A 20,005-nucleotide genomic window follows, 5' to 3' on the forward strand; every position below is an offset into this window, starting at 1 on the left:
CAATTCAGTTCCCAGTACTTCCTCTTTCTCTCCCCACCTCCCTCCCCTGTTCTCTTTCCTCTGCTCCACTGGTGAGGGGAGAGGGAGGAGGGAGGGGTTGGAAAAGGGAGGAATGCTGGAATAAAACTGACCAAACTCTCCTATGTGTGTATATGAAGATGCCACAGTGAATTTCACCTTTATGTAAATCTATAATGCACTAATTTTAAAAACATACCCCTTTTTTCAATGTAAAGTTTTATTTAAAAGTATTTTATCTCAAAATCTTCTATTTCACAGTAAGGACATGTACATTTGCTTAACATTTTGGCAGTAATAATTTAACACTTATAAAAAGGAACTCATCTTTCTTCCCAAAACATTTGATCTATCATGTTTGTCTTGGTTTCTGAATAGTAACTGTCTATTCAGCCCATGCCAAGACACTGGGTTTGTTTTTATTTGTGCTCTGCATAGCCTTTCTATCTGCCTAATTCTTTTTTCCATTGCCACTATTCTGTTTAGTTTCTATTTTTCAGGCTGAGATACTACACTTACTATTTGAGATGAAAACAATCTCAAAAAAATCTGAAAAATTTGTTGATTCCTCATGCATTATTTTGATGACACTCCTTTCTTACTGAACGATCTTGAAAACTTCGCTATCTATAATGTTGTCTGTATTAAGATTGACATTCCAAACATTAACTGAACCTGATGATGGAAAAGGGTTTCATAAACAACTTAAATCAGGAAAGAATTATGACCTGTCATTAGAGAATTAGACCGTGGACAAAACAATTTAGGTTATATATAAGCCTTTATGTAAAGGAAAAAATAAGTTTGTGTCAGATAACAGGGTCCTTTATGTGAGTTCACATTGCTAGGTACAGAGAATAATGAAAGTTTGTTTTTCATTATTAGATGTTCAGACGTTTTTCATTTGATCATTTCACCCCAAACTGCCAGGTAACCCTCACTGTCAAAGAGAAAAGTGTTGTGTGTCAGTGAGCACCTGGCTCCTCACCTTTTCCCATGCTAAGTCATGTTCATGGTCCCTAATACATGTCACTACCACTTCAGCTTTCAGAAATATTTGGCCAAAAGCCCACATCTAGTTGCAGTCACTTCCTCTCTATTCCACTTCTTTGGTCCTGTCTTCTTCCTGGCTCTCCATCATTATAGCCTTTACTCTTGTACTGCAGCATTGTTTTTTCTTTAGACCTCTACCTACAAATTTTGGACTTGCAAACTTTCTTAATCACATGATCGGTTCCTTAAAACAAATCTCTTTCTGTGTATATGGACACATCTGATTGATTATGTTTCTCTGGAGAACTGTGACTGGGAGAGATTTTGGTACCTGGAGTAGTTCTAAGAGGAACAACATTTTCAGGGTGAGTTTTCTGAATTGGTTCTAAGTTTCAAGAGTTGGCTCTCTAATATGATTAGATTTAGACTTTAATGACTTTATTTCCAGCCATAAAGAGAGCATGGATTGTCCATAGTGTATGTGGCATAGAGATATGAAAAATATCATCACTGGGTGCTCTTAATCAAATACTTACAAAAAGGCAAAAATCAGGGTAACAATGTTTCTGAAACTGAAAACTATTGAGGAATGAAATTGTCTCCGTGTTCCTAATATTGCTTGGACAATATGGGTAAAGAATAGAATAAACTTGGAAATTGGAATTCCCAGCTCTGTGACCTGAAAGCATTTACCTGGAGGAAAGAGACCCTTAACTAACTGAGATTTTTGAAAATGGAACCAAGAATCTTATATTCCCAGTGGCTAAATCAAACATAATTGAATCCCCAGCCCTGCAGGGTGTCTACTGTTATTCATACATATCTACCTATCAGTTGATCTATCAATTGATTTTTTGATGGATCGATCTCCATTTTGTTGGTTCTGTTTCTCAGGAGAACCTGGTTAATACACTAAGCAGGAGAGAGATGTTATTTTCCACCACATAATGTCATGTGCAGATTAAGTTATTTACAGGAGTGCCTTTTTATATCTGGGACAGTTGTCACAGGATCAAAAATTTTCTGCATTCATGTTTGCTACACTTAATCTCTGGCCTTGCCATTTCTAAGCTGTCTTGCATATTGCAGCCAGAGTATCATTCTAGAACAACAATTATGAGGATTTTATTACCTATGTTTGTAATTTTTTTTTCTTTTTGGTACCAGGAATTAAACTCAGGGGCACTTGACCACTGAGCCACATCCCCAGACTTATTTTGTATTTTATTTAGAGACAGGGTATCACTGAGTTGCCTAGTACCTCACTTTTGCTGAGGCTGGCTTTGAACTCATGATCCTCTAGATGTCTTGGCCTCCCCTGCTGCTGGGATTACAGTTGTGTGCCACCTCTCCCAGGTTTTGCAAAATTCTTTAGCAAATCCATATCACCTTTTGAAGAAGCCCTGTCATCAGGATGGTCTCACAGCTGTATGGCTGTCCTGCATCTCCCTCCCCAAGCTCTATTATCCCACTGAGATGCGCTACCTGTTGTGTTCCACAGCTACCAATGTTATTCTCCTAGTAAACCTTTTTATCTTCAATCTTTTGCTTTTGCCTGATTACTCTCCCCTAATTTTTCTACCTCTTAAGCACCTACTTATCTTTCAACTCCACAGATTAAGTACTCTAAATGATAGCCTTTCCTTCTCATCAGGCTAATATTAACTACTTTCTATGTCTGTCCTTATACAATTCTTTATAATCAACAGGATTCACATGTCTTGATTTTTCTCTCCCATTCTATCTTTTCATATCCAACACTAAACCTTGAGCTACAAGTGAAGACTAGTACTCATGTTTACCAGTGCCTAGGGACATGGCATGGATACCAATCCCAGTCTTGGCTTTTAATAGAAAATCTTTTGCTTGCCTGATCAAGCAGATACAATCCATGTATGTGGGACCCAGTAATAATCATAACAAATGCAGTCTGTAGCTGGGAAAGACTCAAGAAAAAAAAATCATGGTGATGGAACAAGAAAAAAATGTTATGTACTTTAGCAAGAGAATTTTGATCATATTAAGAGAGAACTATTTGAGATTTAAAGGTTGATTTTAAATATCACCACGGAGATGGTTCTAGACTCAGTGTGCCTGACCACCTTTTGCTCAGGGGAAAAATCAGCTTACAATTTTGAAGTCATCTGTATATTTTGCTTTTGCTTGATAAGGTTTCTTTCATTTTTTTTGTTAATAAATCTATTTTTCTCTGAGAGCATGATAGTTCTTTTAAGTGATGTAAGCAGTGTCCGTAAAGAAAGATACTGAAGAAATATGTGTTGAATAAATGAATAAAAGGATGGAAGCAGATACTAACAGCTTAACTAATAAGTCTTTGCTTGATTGCAGTAGTAACTGAGAATCAGCAAAGTGAAGCCCAGTAATGTCTAGCGTCTAGAGAATGAAAGGCATGGACATTTCCCTGTCTCCTATTGATCGGCTCTTCTTGTTTTTCCTTGATGAGAGGCACTTAAAGTTATCTTATTTGACCTTGACAACAAATTAAGAGGTAAATATTATTATCTTCATTTATAGATAAGGGAAACCAGGCTAAGAGAAACTAAATAATTGTCTCAAGTCTCACTCTATAATAGCAGACGTCCAAAGCTCATGTCTTCCAGGTCTGTGGAGTCTGCCCTGCCTGTCTGAAGTCTTTCACTTAGCACCTCTGTTGTTTCTGCCTTCCAGCCTTTTGTATTTTATTTTTTTCTTATAAAAATCTCAAGAATAACATTTTTTTCCCACATTTTTATTGGTGCACTATAGTTGCACATACTGATGAGATTTGTTACATATTCATACATGCACACAATGTAACAGCATATTTTGACCAATATATTCTCTGGCTTTCTTCCATTTCTTTCCTTCTCTGTTGTTCAGCACTTCTTCAGTGAACAGGTTATGAAACAGGTTAGCTCCAGCCCAGAGCTTCCCAACCTTAGCTGACATTGTGGGCCAGAGAATTCTCTGCTGGAACCCTCTGTCCCACCACTGCAGGATGTCCAGCACCATCACAGAAACCCCTAGATACAAATAGCAGCTTTCCTCCCACTAGTGACCATAAAAGGTTTCTAGGCTTTGCTAAACATCCCCAGGAGTACAAAATTGCCCTCCCATTGAGAACCCCTGTTTTCATCTCCTACACTGCATATATATTTTTAGTTTAAAATTGAAACAGTTTTGTACTTTTTTATGGGGTATGGTGTGATAATCCAATGTGTTAGAGTCTGTAAACAAGTCAGGATGGCGCCTGGCAAAATGACAGAGGGAGTGGTTTGTGAAGTAACGCCAGCGGGCCATTAAGTGTGGAGATTCCTTATTGGTTGACTGCTCTATCGAGTTTATGTTAATTAGATAAGCTGTGTGGAATGTATATATACCCCTCCTGTCCTACAATAAACAGCTCCCACTCCTGCTGTATCAATCTACACAAGTTGCTTGTCACCCCCCGGCTATTTTGCCCAGCCAGCTGGGCTGCGGCACCAGTGCATGTATATAATGTGTGTATTAATGTGTAATGATCAGATCAAGGAAATTGGCATATCAAACATATATCTTTTTTGTGGTGGGAACATTCAAAACCCTCTAGACTAGCTATTTTGAAATATGTGATTAGTTGATGTCAGTCATGGTTATCCTATTGTGCCACAAAACATTAGAAGTTATTCCTCCTATCCTCTTGCACTCCTGTGCCCATTAACCCTTCTTTCTCTGCCTACCTTATCCTTCCACCCTTCCCAACCTCTAGTCAGCTGCATATTTTACCCAATCTTTCAGAGGGCCTTGTTGGGAAAAAAACAAACAAACAAACGCAAAAACAGTCTTTACTGTAATTTTTATACTTGCAATTAAACATACACTTCTTTGAGTTTTCTCTTCCTTAATTGTCTTGGTATTTTTAGTCCTATGTTGCTGTTTAGCTTTTCATGTATGTAAATGTCTTTCCCACTTTTCCAGAAGTTTCTTTAAAATAGAAATGAAGTCCTTACTAAGTCTTAACAAGCCCTTGTGTTGTCCAAAGATTCACATTCAAATAGTTTAAGATGCGATTATTTTGTGGTCTGAGAATTTGGATCACTTTATGCTGTGAAGTTGTTTAAAACAACCTGGTGAAGCTCAGCAGCACCTCTGGTCACAGTTGTCAGATCACACAGGGGACAATGACAGGTGCCATCCACCGTGTACTGTCTATCTCTGAGCTGAGGTAGTCTCTGGAACAACAAAAAATGTAGGTTACTATAGAGTTTCTCTGTTATACTGGAAAAGGCAAGAGATTAAAAAAATAAGGTGAACTAATAAATCATGAGACATTTAGCATTCACACTCTAGTTTCTATTTGCCAGAGAAGAGTATGGGAAGGGCTTTTGTGTAGGTCCTCACTGTTTTTAACTTAGTGGAGAATGCATTTTCACAGGTGTGAAAAACAAGCAGATTTTAACATATTTCAGATGCTTGGGCCTGTGATCCATTGAGGAATCCTGGGTTTAGATTTTGTAGTCTCTAATATAATCACTTTGTTTTGCTAATGTGGTGAAAATTACTTCAGGGTAGTAATAGAACTAATCTCACTTTATTTTAAAAAAATTTATTGTGGCAAAAGATAAATAACATTTACTATCAGAATTGTTTGTAAGTGCCCATCTCAATAATTCTAAACACAATCAGCTCTCCACATTTGTGGGTTTCACATCTGAGGGTTAAAAGTATTTGAGGAAGAAACGGCATCTATACTGAACATGTACAGATTTGCTTGACATTATTACCTAAACAATGCAGCATACCACCTATTTACACAGCATTTACATTTTATGAGGTTTCATAAAGTAATCCAGAGATGACTTAAATTACCCTGGATGGTGTGCACAGGTTATATGCAAATATTCCTTCATTTTACATAAGGAACTTGAGCCTCTGTGAATTTTGTTGTCCCCAGAAGATTCTGGAAGCAATCCCCTGCAAATATGAAGAGACACCTATCATTAATATTGCTATACAACCAACCACTCTCTAGAACATAGAGAACAAAACTTGGATTCTATACCAGTTAAACAACTCTTCAGCTGGGCTGGGGACATAGCTTAGTGGTGGAATACTTGCCTGGGTTCATGAGGCCCTGGGTTCAATCCTCAGCATCACAAACAAACAAAACAAATCAAGAACAGTAAATAAAACCTCTCCACTTGCTATTACCTTCAGCCCCTGGAGGGGTCAAGTACCTGCATTTTTATGACAGCCTTATTTTACTTACCATAATCTGCAAGGTTCATTATACCCTAGCATGTGTCAGAATTCCCTTGTGTTTCAAGGCTGAATAATATTCTATTGAACTTATCTGTTTATTGTACTTATCTGTTTATTATTTATTCATACCACAAATGGACACCTAGCATTGTCTCCACCTTTTGACTATCATGAATAATGTTGTGAATATGGGTGTGAAAACATCTCTTTGAGATCCTGCTTTCCATTCTTTAGGGTACACACCTAAAAGAAGTATTATAGATCAGATGCTAATTCTATTTTTACCTTTTTGAGAAAAAACATACTGATTTGCATAAACAGCTGCACTATTTTATATGCCTACCAACAGAGCTCATGGGTTTTATTTTCTTCATAGTCTTGCTAGTGCTGGTTATTGGTATTATTTTTATAGTGACCATCCTAATGGGATTGAGATGAAATATCATTGTGGTTTAGATTTATAGTTTGATAAATATTAGTGACATTAAACATATTTGCATATTTTTTTGGTCATTTGTAGATCTTCTTTGGAGAAATACCTATTCCAATTCCTGGCTCATTTTAAAAACTGGATCATTTTATTGTTGTTGTTGTTGAATTTTAGATGTTCTTTGTGTTTGTAGAAATAAATTTCATGTCACGCGTTTCACTAGGTTGACTTTTCACTTGGTTGGTTTTGCTTTGTTTGATCTTTTCTTTGAGTGTAGACATTTTGAATGTGGGTGTACTTCAATTTATATGTTTCACTTTTGCCAACTATACTTTTTAAAAATTTTTTTAGACATAGATGGTCACAATACCTTTATTTAATTAATTTATTTTTATGTGGTGCTGACAGTGGAACCCAGTACCTCACAACGTGCTAGGTAAGTGCTCTACCACTGAGTCACAACCCCAGCCCCTGCCACCTGTACTTTTTGTGTGAGATCCAAGAAATCATTATCAAAGCCACAAAGAGGAGCCCTATTAAAATTTGTATTCCTTGTAGAATGCTGAACTCATAAATTGTTTCTTGGTTGAGTGCCTGAACAATGTTAACCACCAATCAAATCTTCATAAAGTTTTTCCTGACTAAAATTCCATATTCTATGCAAATATTTTTTTTCTGGTAAACACCGGAGGAGTTCTTCCTCTCTTCCTCTCTCCCTTTCCCAGCCTTTCCTCATAGAATTGTCTCTGCATACTGCATTCTCTTATTCTCTTTTAGTCTTGTAGAATGAGTGCAACTACTCTTACCAAAGCTATGACTCTTAATACTAATGCTAATCATCATCATCATCATCATCATCATCATCATCATCATCTAAGGAGTATAATGCAGTGGCTTATTCATTTTCTGGCATATATCAGGAACTTAATAAGTATCTATTGAATTAATGTAATTTAAAGTGGGTATGCTACTTAACCATGTTAGTTTCACCTGTAAAGAAATTGATAATATCAATTTTGTATATAAAAATAATAAAACAATTTATACCTATCATCTAAATTTTTGTGAGAATTAACTGAAGGAAAAAAATGTGTTGGTTTGGTAATACTTATCAATAGTGATCATTACTGAATGATGTTCATTAATTATTGCTTAATAAGAAAGTAAACTTTCAGGACCTAGAAAGTTCTGAAATTTGCAAGAATGATACTAATTAAATGTCTACACTAAAATGATAGGGAAAAAAACTGACACATTTTACTTGAAAACACATTTGACTTGGGAAGACAAGGTGAGATAAAAATATGGATATAACAAAAAAGCATGACCATCCATGAGTGAAGCAAATATTGATACTTGTCGGACTCCAAGAAAAAAAATCCTATGGAAATGCATTGCCAGATGAAGGTTCATCGAGATGATGAGCTTGAACTGTTTCTTGATGGACAGTTGAATGTAGATGACATGAGGGGAGAAGAAGGACATGCCAGGATAGGGGACATTTGAAGTGTGGTTAGCTTATCAATTTGCCTTTGTAGTGTGTAAGACTTCAAATGTCATGCTATAGATTTTGTACTTCATTTTATAGACCCCGGGTTGGCAAACTTGTTAACTTATTCTGTAAAAGTCCAGATAATAAATATTTTAGGGTCTGTGGCCACAAATGGTTCTGTGTCACATATTCTTCTTTGATTTTTCTCCCCCGACTTTTTACAACCCTTTAAAAATGCAAAAAAAACCATTTTTAGCTTGCAAGCAGTATAAAAACAGGCCACAAGCTAGATTCAGTTTGCTGACCACAAGACTCTATCAAAGTTCTTTGGGCAGTAACTTGACATGAGGTACCTTCTAGCAAAATGGCTGATGGCACTGAGAATTGCCTCACACATCTTCCTTTGTATGGTCATAGAAAGCATATTTCATTAATCAGACTAGAAGGACAACACATAGTTTCTGGTTATGTAGGTAAAGCAGGGAATTATTCACTGAGAAGATTACGGGATGCAGGTTATTTATGGTAATATTTCAATGCATGTGACCCTCCTCTTGCTGTCTGAAGTTGGTATCATAATTGTTATTAATAACATTACAAATGGGTACGTTGTAGACACTTAATGGCTACTCTAAGAATTGAATTTAGGAGGTTGAAATGCTTTATGGACTCTATAATAAAGAAGTTTTATGGGAGCTAGTTAAGAAACAAATGTTATGAGAAGGGCAAATTCTTCTAGTATGTATCATAAAGTATGGCAGGCTTTTATACTAGCAACCTAATTCTACAAGCCTCATGTGATTGTATTTAAAGGCATTTTCATCAAAATCAAGTTTTGGAAGAAAGAAATATATTGTCCCTTTACTGATCTCCTTATCAAGGATTTAGAAGAAGAAATAGATCAGACTTGAAGGTGGACCAATTAAGATTTTGTTATATGAACAAAATTTATTTCCTCATCTTTTAGAATAGTATAGAGAACCCAAATGCTGGGAGTATGTGATAGTTAATTTTATATTTTAATAAGGCGAGGGAATAGTAACCAGATTTTTATCAGATTTGATTAAAGATTTTTCTAGATATTTTGTGAAGATTTTGATTAGAGGACATTAACATTTGAATCAGTAGAATTTGAATAACCAGAAGACCCTCCATAATCTGGAAGGGCCTCACCCAATCAGTTGAAGGCCTTCATTAGAATGGCTGATATTCCAAGCAAGAAGGAATTCTTCTGGCTGCTGGCTGATGGCCTCAAACTGCACTTTTTCTCTGGATCCACAGCCTGCCAGACTCTTCTGTAGATTCCACGAGAGCCAGTTCCTTAAAGTCAGTACCCCTCTCTACCAATACACACACACACACACTCTCTCTCTCTCTCTCTCTCTTCATACACACCACACACACACACACACACACACACACACATCCATATCCTCTCTTTACACACACACACATACATATAAACACATAAGCCCACATCTGTTACTTTCTTCCTCTGGAGAACCCTGACTAACACAGAGTGTGCTGTGGGGGTGTAGCATATATGAATCAACTTTTAGCAATGAAAGGGAAGACTGGCCAGTGCAGAGAATCTCCCAGTGTGATGGAAATTGAAACCTGGTGACATGCATGCTGTATGCATCAAACAAGTAGACAAAGAAGACAACCTCAAATGTAAGTCCTCAGAAGGAAAGACCTATGCACAGGGGCTGGGACATGATAGATTGACAGCCTCTCATTGGTCCCCACCGAGGCTAGCTAGGCAGTGAGGTTTTTAAGAGTAATGGCAGGGACTTATTCCTTGATGGTTCATGACTCCCAAAGCCATCTAGAAAACCTAAAAATATTTATTTTTATTTTTTTGGATTTTCTAGCAATTATCAAGGATATGGGTTCTCCACCAATGTTATACAACTATGGACTAAAAGGCAGGTGGTTTAGTTAAAAGTTCAACCAACACTTATTAACTACTGTGTGCCATTACTAGACACTGTTTAAGGATAATAAAAAAATAAAAAAGAAAGATCATGGGGGTTCATGATAGTTCTTAGGGCTTAAGAAACTATTGAAAAAAAGAAGGAAGGAAGGACATATGAATAAATAAATAGAACAAACAGTCTAAATAAATATCTTTCTCAGAAAAAAGGGCAATTTTACTTTTCCCCAGTGTGATGCAGATTCTTGAATGGGGTGAGCAAGTGAAAGTTACTCTGGGTCAAATGTCATGGTCTGATGGGTTATTCTGGGACAGCACTTGAGACAGGTATGCCTTCACAAGGAAGACAAACAAGCAAAGACCTGGAAAGACTGCATGTTCAGAAGAGAAACTTGTGTGGCAAGATCTATGGTGCAGAGACCAGGCAGCACAGATAAAGTCACCAAGGGAAGAAGGAGCAGAGTGTGGTGGGCCAAGAAGTGACTTAAGGGTCTTTACCTCTTTGCAGTCTTATCTGGAGTTATCCACATAATTTTAATAGACAATTATTTTATGATTATCTAAATGCCCCACATGGAACCTAAATTAAGACCAACATTATAAAAAGGGAGGTTTTAGTTTTATGCTACTCCTTTCCTTCCAGAGTATCGCTGTGGTTTTGATTTTCTGGTGTTATCTATTCTTGTTTCTTCCGTCTTATGGACTTTGTTTTTCAGTGAAAATGACTGAATTTCAATAACAGGCTCTGGAATACCTAAGGAATTTTTAACCCTACAACCCTCTTTTGCACAATTGCCTTGTAAAGAATTAACACCATTCTGGCACCTCACATTGTGGAAGGAGCTGCAATTTTGTTAGAACACGAAACAGACAAAGAAGGTATTGGCTCTCGCCAGGATTCTAAAATAAACCGTCTTGCTATTTGAACCACAGGTACAATGACCTATTTTTTACCCCTGTTCACTGGGAATTCAAATAACTGTAAAGGAAACATACTGAATGTCAAAATGCATTTGCCTGTGCAGACATAGTATGAGGTGTTATTAATGAGGACCTGCAAATAACCACAATTTTGCACTATTCAACACTCATAAGAAACTACTGGTTAAATCAAGGGAGCAATTTCTGCTCCCACTGTATCTTACATAGTGTACATGAAGTGTACATGTTGTTGCAACATCAAAGTGTGTGTGGTACTATCAAAGGAAGGAATCAGTAGATCACTTAGTGGGTTGGCATTGTTCCAACCAGGAGTAGTTTCTCTTATGCTGCAAACAAAGGTTGTTCTTATGCCCATGTTAGAAATCCATTCCGACAATCATGATTTGTTCTAATAGGCTGCTGGCTGATTTAAGAAAATGAGTATTTCTTTTACTTAGTATTGTGAATATATATTGAAATCTAATACCTGATGTGTTGGCATTTTTTTACTCTTGTATTCTTTATTTTATTTTTTATTTTAAATTTGTTTATTTATTCTTATTTGTTAGTATGACAACAGAATGCATTTCAATTCATAGTACACATATAGAGCACAATTTTTCATGTGTTTGGTTGTACACAAAGGAGAGTCACACCATTTGTGTCTTCATACATGTATTTAGGATAATGATGCCCATCTCATTCCACCATCCTTCCTACTCCCTTACCCCCTTCCTTCCCCTCCTGCCTTGCCCTATCTAAAATTGTTCCATTCCTCCCTTGCTCCCCCACCCCTACATCCCCATTATGGATCAGCATCCATATATCAGAGAAAATGTTTGGTCTTTGATTTTGGGGGATTGGCTTACTTCACTTAGCATGATATTCTCCACCTCCATCCATATACCTGCAAATGCCATAATTTTATTCCCTTTAATGTGTAATATTTCATTATATATAAATTTTATATATATATATATATACACATATATATATATATATATATATATATATATGTATATATATACACACACACATATACACACACACATACACAGTTTCTTTACATTCCTCTATGGAAGGACATTTAGGGTTGGTTTCACAGTTTAGCTATTGTGAATTGTGCTGCTCTAAACATGGATGTGGCTGTGTCCCTGTAATATGATGCTTTAAAGTCTTTTGGGTATAGACCAAGGAGTGAGAAAGCTGGGTCAAATGGTGGTTCCATTCCCAGTTTTCCAAGGATTCACTATACTGTTTTCCATATTGGCTGTACCAATTTGCAGTTCCCACCAGCAATGTATGAGTGTGCATTTTCCCCCTCATCCTCGCCAAAACTTATTTTTGTTTATATTCTTAATAGCCGCCATTCTGACTGGAGTGAGATGAAATCTTAGTGTAGTTTTGATTTGCAATTCTCTAATTGCTAGAGATGTTGAACATTTTTTTATATACTTGTTGATTGATTGTATGTTGTCTTCTGAGAAGAATCTGTTCAATTCCTTGGCCCATTTATTGATTGGGTTATTTTGTGTTTTTTTTTAATTTTTTGGTATTTTTTGAGTTCTTTATATATTATAGAGATTAGTGCTGTATTTGGTGTTCATGTAGTAAAAATTTGCTCCCATTGTGTAGGTCCTCTCTTCACCTCACTGTTTTGCTGAGAAGAAACTTTTTAGTTTGAATCCATTCCATTTGTTGATTCTTAATTTTATTTCTTGTACTATAGGAGCCTTGTTAAGGAAATCAGGGCCTAATCCCACATGATGAAGATTTGGGCCTACTTCTTTTTTTTTTTTCTATTAGGCATTGGGTCTCTGGTTTAATTCCTAGGTTCTTGATCCACTTTGAGTTGAGTTTTGTGCATGGTTGGGGATAGGGGCTTAATTTCATTTTGCTGCATATGGATTTCCAGTTCCCCAGCACCATTTGTTGAAGAGGCTATCTTTTCTCCAATATATGTTTTTGGCACTTTTGTGTAGCATGAGATAACTGTATTTATGAGGGTTTGTCTTTGTGTCCTCTATTTGTGCCATTGGTCTACAAGCCTACTTTGGTAGCAATAACACGTTTTTGTTACTCTTGCTCTGTAGTATAGTTTAAAGTCTGGTATAGTGATGCCACCTGCTTCACTCTTTTTGCTAAAGATTGCTTTGGCTATTCTGAGTCTCTTATTTTTCCAGATGAATTTCATGATTGCCTTTTCTATTTCTATGAGGAATGAATGTCATTGGGAATTTGATTGGAATTACATTAAATCTGTATAGTGCTTTTGGTAGTATGGTCATTTTGACAATATTGATTCTGCCTATCCAAGAACAAGGTAGATCTTTCCATCTTGTAAGATTTTTTAATTTCTTTCTTTAGCCTTCTGTAGTTTTCATTGGAGAGTTCTTTTTCCTGTTTTGTTAGGTTGATTCCTAAGTATTTTAGTTTTTTTGAGGGTGGTTTTGGGGTGGTTTTCCTAGTTTCTCTGTCAGAGGATTTGTCACTGATGTACAAAGATGCTATTGATTTATGGGGGTTTATTTTATATCTTGCTATGTTGCTAAATTCATTTATAAGTTCTAGAAATTTTCTGGTGGAAATTTTTGGATCCTCTAGTTATAGAATCGTGTTGTCAGCAAACAGTGATAGTTTGAATTCTTCTTTTCCTATGTGTATCCCTTTAATATCTTTCATCTGTCTAATTTCTCTGGCCAGTGTTTCAAGAACCATGTTAAATAGAAGTGGTGAAAGAGGGCATCCCTGTCTTTTTCCAGTTTTTAGAGGGAATGCCTTCAATTTTTCTCCATTTAGAATGATGTTGGCCTAGGGCTTAGCATCAGTAGCTTTTACAATGTTGAGACATGTTCCTATTATTCCTAGTTTTTCTAGTATTTTGAACATGAAGGGGAAAATATGCTTTTTTTTGAAAAGCATATTTTGTCAAATGCTTTTCTGCATCTATTGAGATGATCATATGATTCTTATATTGAAGTCTGTGATGAACCCCACTTGATCATGGTGCATTATCTTTTTGACATGTTTTTGTATTTGATTTCCCAGAATTTTATTGAGAATTTTTGCATCTATGTTAATTAGAGATATGGGTCTGAAATTTTCTTTCTTTGATGTGTCTTTGTCTGGTTTTGGAATCAGGGTGATATTGGCCTCATAGAATGAGTTTGGAAGTGCTCCCTCTTTTCCTATTTCATGGAATAATTTGAGGTATATTGGTATTTGTTCTTCTTTGAAGGTCTTATAGAACTCAGCTCTGTATCCATCTGGTCCTAGGCTTTTCTTGGTTGGTAGGCCTCTGATGGCATCTTCTATTTCATTGTTTGAAATTGATCTGTTTAACTTGTTTATATTATCCTGATTCATTTGGGGCAAATTCATATAATTCTAGAAATTTGTTGATGCCTTTGATATTTTCTATTTTATTGGAGTACAAATTTTCTAAATAATTTCTAATTATCTTCTGTTTTTCTGTAGTGTCTGTCATGATATTTCCTTTTTCATCACGGATGTTAGTAATTTGAGTTTTCTCTCTCCTTCTCTTTGTTAGCATGTTTAAGGGTTTATCAATTTTACTTGTATTTTCAAATAACCAACTTTTTGTTTTGCCAAGTTTTTCAAATGTTTCTGTTTCATTGATTTTAACTCTGATTTTAATTATTTCCTGTCTTCTGCTTTTGGTGTTGGTTTGTTCTTTTTCTAGGTCTTTTAAAAAAATATTTTTCTTTCAATTGTAGTTGGACACAATATCTTTATTATTTATTTATTTATTCATTTATTTATTTATGTGGTTCTAAGGAGCGAACCTAAGGCCTCAAACATTCTTGGTCATCACTCTACCACAGAGGTATAACCTCAGCCCTTTTAGGGCTTTGATATGTAATGTTAGGTCATTTATTTTTTGACTTTTTCTTCTTTTGAGAAATGAACTCCATGCAATGAGCTTTTCTCTTAATATTGCCTTCATAGTGTCCCAGGGGTTTTGATATATTGTATTAGTGTTCTCATTCATGTCTAAGAATTTTTCAATCTCCTCCTTGGTGTCTTCTACAACCGATTGTTCATTTAGTAGCATATTATTTAGTCTCCAGGTGTTGGAGTCGCTTTTGTTTTTTTATTTTGTCATTGATTTTTAGTTTCATTCCATTATGATCTGAAAGAATGCAGGGTAGTATCTCTACTTTTTTGTATTTGCTAAGAATTGCTTTGTGGTTTAATATATGGTCAATTTTAAAGAAGGATCCATGTGCTGCTGAGAAGAAAGTGTATTTACTTTTTGGTGTATGAAATACTCTATATATGTCTGTTAAGTCTCTTATGCATTGTATTATTGAGTTATATAGTTTCTTTGTTTGACTTTTATTTGGAAGATCTATCCAGTGGTGATAGAGGTGTGTTAAAGTCACCCAGAATTATTGTATTGTGGTCTACTTGACTCTTGAAATTGAGAAGAGTTTGATGAACATAGATATTCCATTGTTTGGGGCACATATATTTATAATTGTGTTGTTTTTGTGTGGTTCCCTTAAGCAGTATATAATATCCTTCTCTATCACTTTTGATTAACTTTGGCTTGAAGTCTACTTTATTTGATATGAAGATGAAAACCCTGGCTTATTTCCACAATCCGTGTTGTGTGAGTGGTCTGTTTTTTCCCAGCCATTCACCTTCAGTCTGTTAATGACTTTTCCTATGAGATGAGTCTGTTGAAGGCAGAATATTGTTGGGTCTTTTTTTTTTTTACAATCCTATCTGCTAGTCTATGTCTTTTGATTGGTGAGTTTAGGCCACTAATGTTCAGGGTTATATTTGAGACTTGATTTGTATTCCTGGTCATTTTTGTTTATTTTGGCATTTAACTTGAATTGGTTCCTCCCTTGATTGTTTTTTTCTTTAGGGTAATACCTCCCTTTGCTGATTTTCATTGTTGTTTTTTTTCCTCCTCATGGAATATTTTGCTAAGGATGTTCTCTAGTGCAGGCTTTCTAGTTGTAAATTCTTTTAACTTTTGTTTACCATGGAAGGTTTTATATTTTGTCATCAAATCTAAAGCTTATTTTTTCTGGTCATAAGATTCTTGGTTGGCATCCATTTTCTTTCAGAGCTTGGTATAGGTTATTCCAGGATCTTCTAGCTTTCAGGGTCTGGGTTGAAAAATCTGTAGACATCCTAATTTCCACCTATACGTAATCTGATCTCTTTCTCTTGTGGCTTTTAAAATTCTCTCTTTATTTTGCATGCTAGGCATTTTCATTATAATGTGCCTTGCTGTAGATATGTTGTGATTTTATACATTTGGTGTCCTGTAAGCCTCTTGTATTTGATTTTCAAATTCATTTTTCATGTTTGAAAATCTTTCTGATATTATTTTATTGAAGGCATTGTTTATTTCTTTGATTTGAAACTCTATGTCTTCCTCTGTCTTAATAATTCTTTTAAATTTGGTCTTTTTATGTTATCACATAATTCTTGAATGTTCTGCTTATGGTTTCTTACCTTCTTCACTGTGTGGTCAACTTTATTTTCAAGATTATATATTTTGTCTTCATTGTCTGAGGTCCTGTCTTCCAAGTCATCTAATTTGTTAGTGGTGCTTTCTATTGAGTTTTTAATTTGGTTTATTCTCCTTCATTTCAAGGATTTATGTTTGGTCTTTTTTCAGAACCTCTATTTCCTTATTGAAGTAATCTTTTCCTTATATATCAGCTTATGTATTATTTATTTAATGACTTTTCCTTCTTTTAAGAAATGAACTCCATGCAATGAACTTTTCTCTTAGTACTGCCTTCAGAGTGTCCCAGCAATTTTGATATGTTGTTATCAGTATTCTCCTTCATGTCTAAGAAGTTTTAAATAAAAATGACCTTTTATCAAAATGATCTTTTGCTGCCTGTATTTGCTATATCATATCATCCTTTAACTCACAGAACATTTTAATTATGTACATCCTGAACACCCTCTTTGTCATTTCTTCTGTTGTCCTGGTCATGGATTCTAATAATGTAGTATCCTGGTTTGTTTGGGGCACTTTCTTCTCTTGTTTTTTTTCATGTTGTACCTGTGTCTTTCCTTGTGTCACTATGATCCAAGGTGTTACAGTTTTTACCCTATAGGCTTATAATGTCCCTGCAGGGTTCCAATAAAGGTTCTCCTTAAAGGTTCTCCTTTAAGGGAGAGAAGAATATTAACAGATCTCAATACAAACAATATACAACCTTAAACCAAAAAGCTGCTATTAAGATGTTTATAGTTTTTTTCCCCACAATATACAGAAATGGTGAGTTGAATTATTATCTACAATATAAACAATAGGTTTGCAAAAGGGTCTGTAGTTTCTGATGGTGGACAACAAGAGAACTGGGGGTGGGGTGTGGGATGAGATGTTAAGGAGGTAGGAGGTGAAGAATAGAGTCCTTAGATCTTAGGAAGCATGAAAGAGGTATCTAAAGATGTTGGCTAGTAGCAGGAGAAAAGAGAGAAAGTGATTTGAGGGAGACAAGTAAGTGGGAAGAAAATAGAGAGAGTACAAAACACAAACATAAAAATTAAGAAAAATAAAACATGTAAAAATAGGAGATAGAAGAATATACAACACAACTCTAATATACTATTCAGACATCCCAGTCCTCAGTAGCCTAATTCATGAAAAGCACTTGATTTCACAAATGCTGGGGATATGAGGGCAGGAAAAGAGAGAGAGAGATAAAAGGAAAAAAAAAACAATCTCAAAGGAAGATATACAAGGATTGTTTTTGTTGGAGTTCAGTATCTTTCCAGCTTCCCTTCTCATCCAGTAGGTGCTGTTGTCTATTGTTTGCTGGTATCTCCACCTTTAGGATCATGAAGGCTATTAGGGTGGGAGGGTTGGTCTTGGGGAAGAGCTTCTGGAGGTGGGGTATAGCACTTGCTTGTCCCCAATGGGAGACTTCACCCCAAGGATCTCTTTTGGGGCCCACTTGTGTGATATGGGCATCTGGTCTTATCTCCTCATATTGCTTGTAGACTCATAATTTCTGGTCTCTAATTTAGTTTCTAAACTGTATCTCCCTCACCCCTCCCTTTCTACTTCCCAATCAGAAACCTCTCTCTCTCCAGAGGTCTTGTGGGCTGTGCTCTGGGGGCTGAGAACCTGTCCTGGAGAGCTGTTTTGTATCATGCAGTTCAGGGCCAGACTTTGTGAGCTATAGACTGGCCGCATAGCCACAAGAGCCATGCCGGGTTAGCAGCTGCTGGGGAGACGGGGGTGTTGGAGACTAAAGGTAACTTGAAATTGCTTCTAGGCCCCAGCTATTCCAAGCTGGGAGTTTCCCCAACTAACGATGGTGACAAAGGTGTCCCAAGATGGAGGTGGCTGCTATCAGAGATGGGGTGTCCGGTCTGGTCAGGCCGGGTGGTGGCATTGGGCGGCGTGTTCAGAGTTGCAGCTCTGTGGCATGCAGTGTTGGGACTAGCAGCTGTCTCCAGACCCTGTGCAGGCTACCACATGTAGGGGACTATGGCAATGGTTGCAGTGTCCCAAGATGAAGATGACTGGGGAGCCCCATGTTGGCAGATGGGGTCGTCATGGGAGTGGCAGATGGAGGTCCTGTGCGTGGGCAGTAGGGTGGGAGTGGCAGCCTGGATTCTTGTGCAGGTGGCAACCAGAGATTTTGGGCAGGTGCTGATGCTGGTGGTCCTGGTTGGGCACGGTGGGCGGAGGTTATGAGTGCACAAGCAGCCAGGAGTACTGCACTGATGCTGAGACCTGGAGACCTGTGCAGGCCTGATGTGTTGGCATTAGAACTAGTTCCCTTGGGAGGTGACTGGGTCATGAAGGCAGAACCCTTATGAATGGAATTAATGTCCTTACAAAAGGCGTAAGGAGGTTTCTCTGTCCTTCTATTTGTGACGATGTAGCAAGAAGGTGCTACCTTGGAAGCAGAGAGCAGCCCTCAACAGACACTGAATTTGTTGGCAACTTGATCTTGAAGGTCCCAGTCTGCAGAACTAAGCTACCCAGTCTAAATTATTCTGTGATATCAACCTTATCAGATAAAAGATAAAATTAACATACACACATATTTTATTTTTTAATGAATGATTTATTGGTAATGGTACTTAGCTGGCTGTACTCAGAAATCTAATTGGTGGGTAGTAGGAAATAATTCTCTTTGCATAAATCAAACATTGCAGATTACTTAAATTAACCTTTTAATGTTTATATTTCAATGTTTCAAACTTGAAATTGGCAAATGTTAGGTGCCATTAGTTAAAATGGTCCTGTTGGTGGCCTACATTATAGCAGTTTAAAATTCCTGCGAATATATTCCACCCAGAATGGTATAAACATATATTTTTTTGTTGGATTCTTGTTATCAAAACCTCAACTTTGGTGAAATTTTGGATACTACAAACTATGATTTTTCTAACTTAAGCCCCTTTTATAAATAATAGTTTATGCTTCTGATTTTTTCTGTCTTGATTTTGACTCATTGTTTTCCAGCCTTCACTGTTACTCATAATGTGTAGAGCCATTGCTTGAGGCACAGGCTGCAGATCATTGAATAATATAACTAGAGTCTTCTGGCTGGGCTCTGAGCTCCTGTGCAAACTGAGTCTTATAAAGTGGCAACTCATGGGTACAGTGCAGTATAGTGGGCTGTTGAAGAATCAGAAATGATCTTAATATTTGTAAAATACCACTTTATTTAGTGTTACAAGTATTTGAGCTAAGATTAATGATAGAACTCAAATTTGATAAGTTCTAGTTATATAATCATTGTATAAGAAGTAAAAAAATTGCTAAGCTACATGCTGTTTAGGATTTTGGTATGTAATTGTTTAGATAATTGTAAAGAACTAAAGGACAATTTTATAATGAAATCTACAACATTTTGGATAAAATACGAATATGTGTCTTTGAGAAATTCTTGTGTAAATTTTGTGGAAGTCATAAAATGTTTTTAAATTAGCTTGGTTGTATTGGCAAGAGTGA

Source organism: Spermophilus citellus (genome assembly GCF_964194105.1).
Source record: "Spermophilus citellus genome assembly, chromosome: 1".
Taxonomy (NCBI): Eukaryota; Metazoa; Chordata; class Mammalia; order Rodentia; family Sciuridae; genus Spermophilus; species Spermophilus citellus.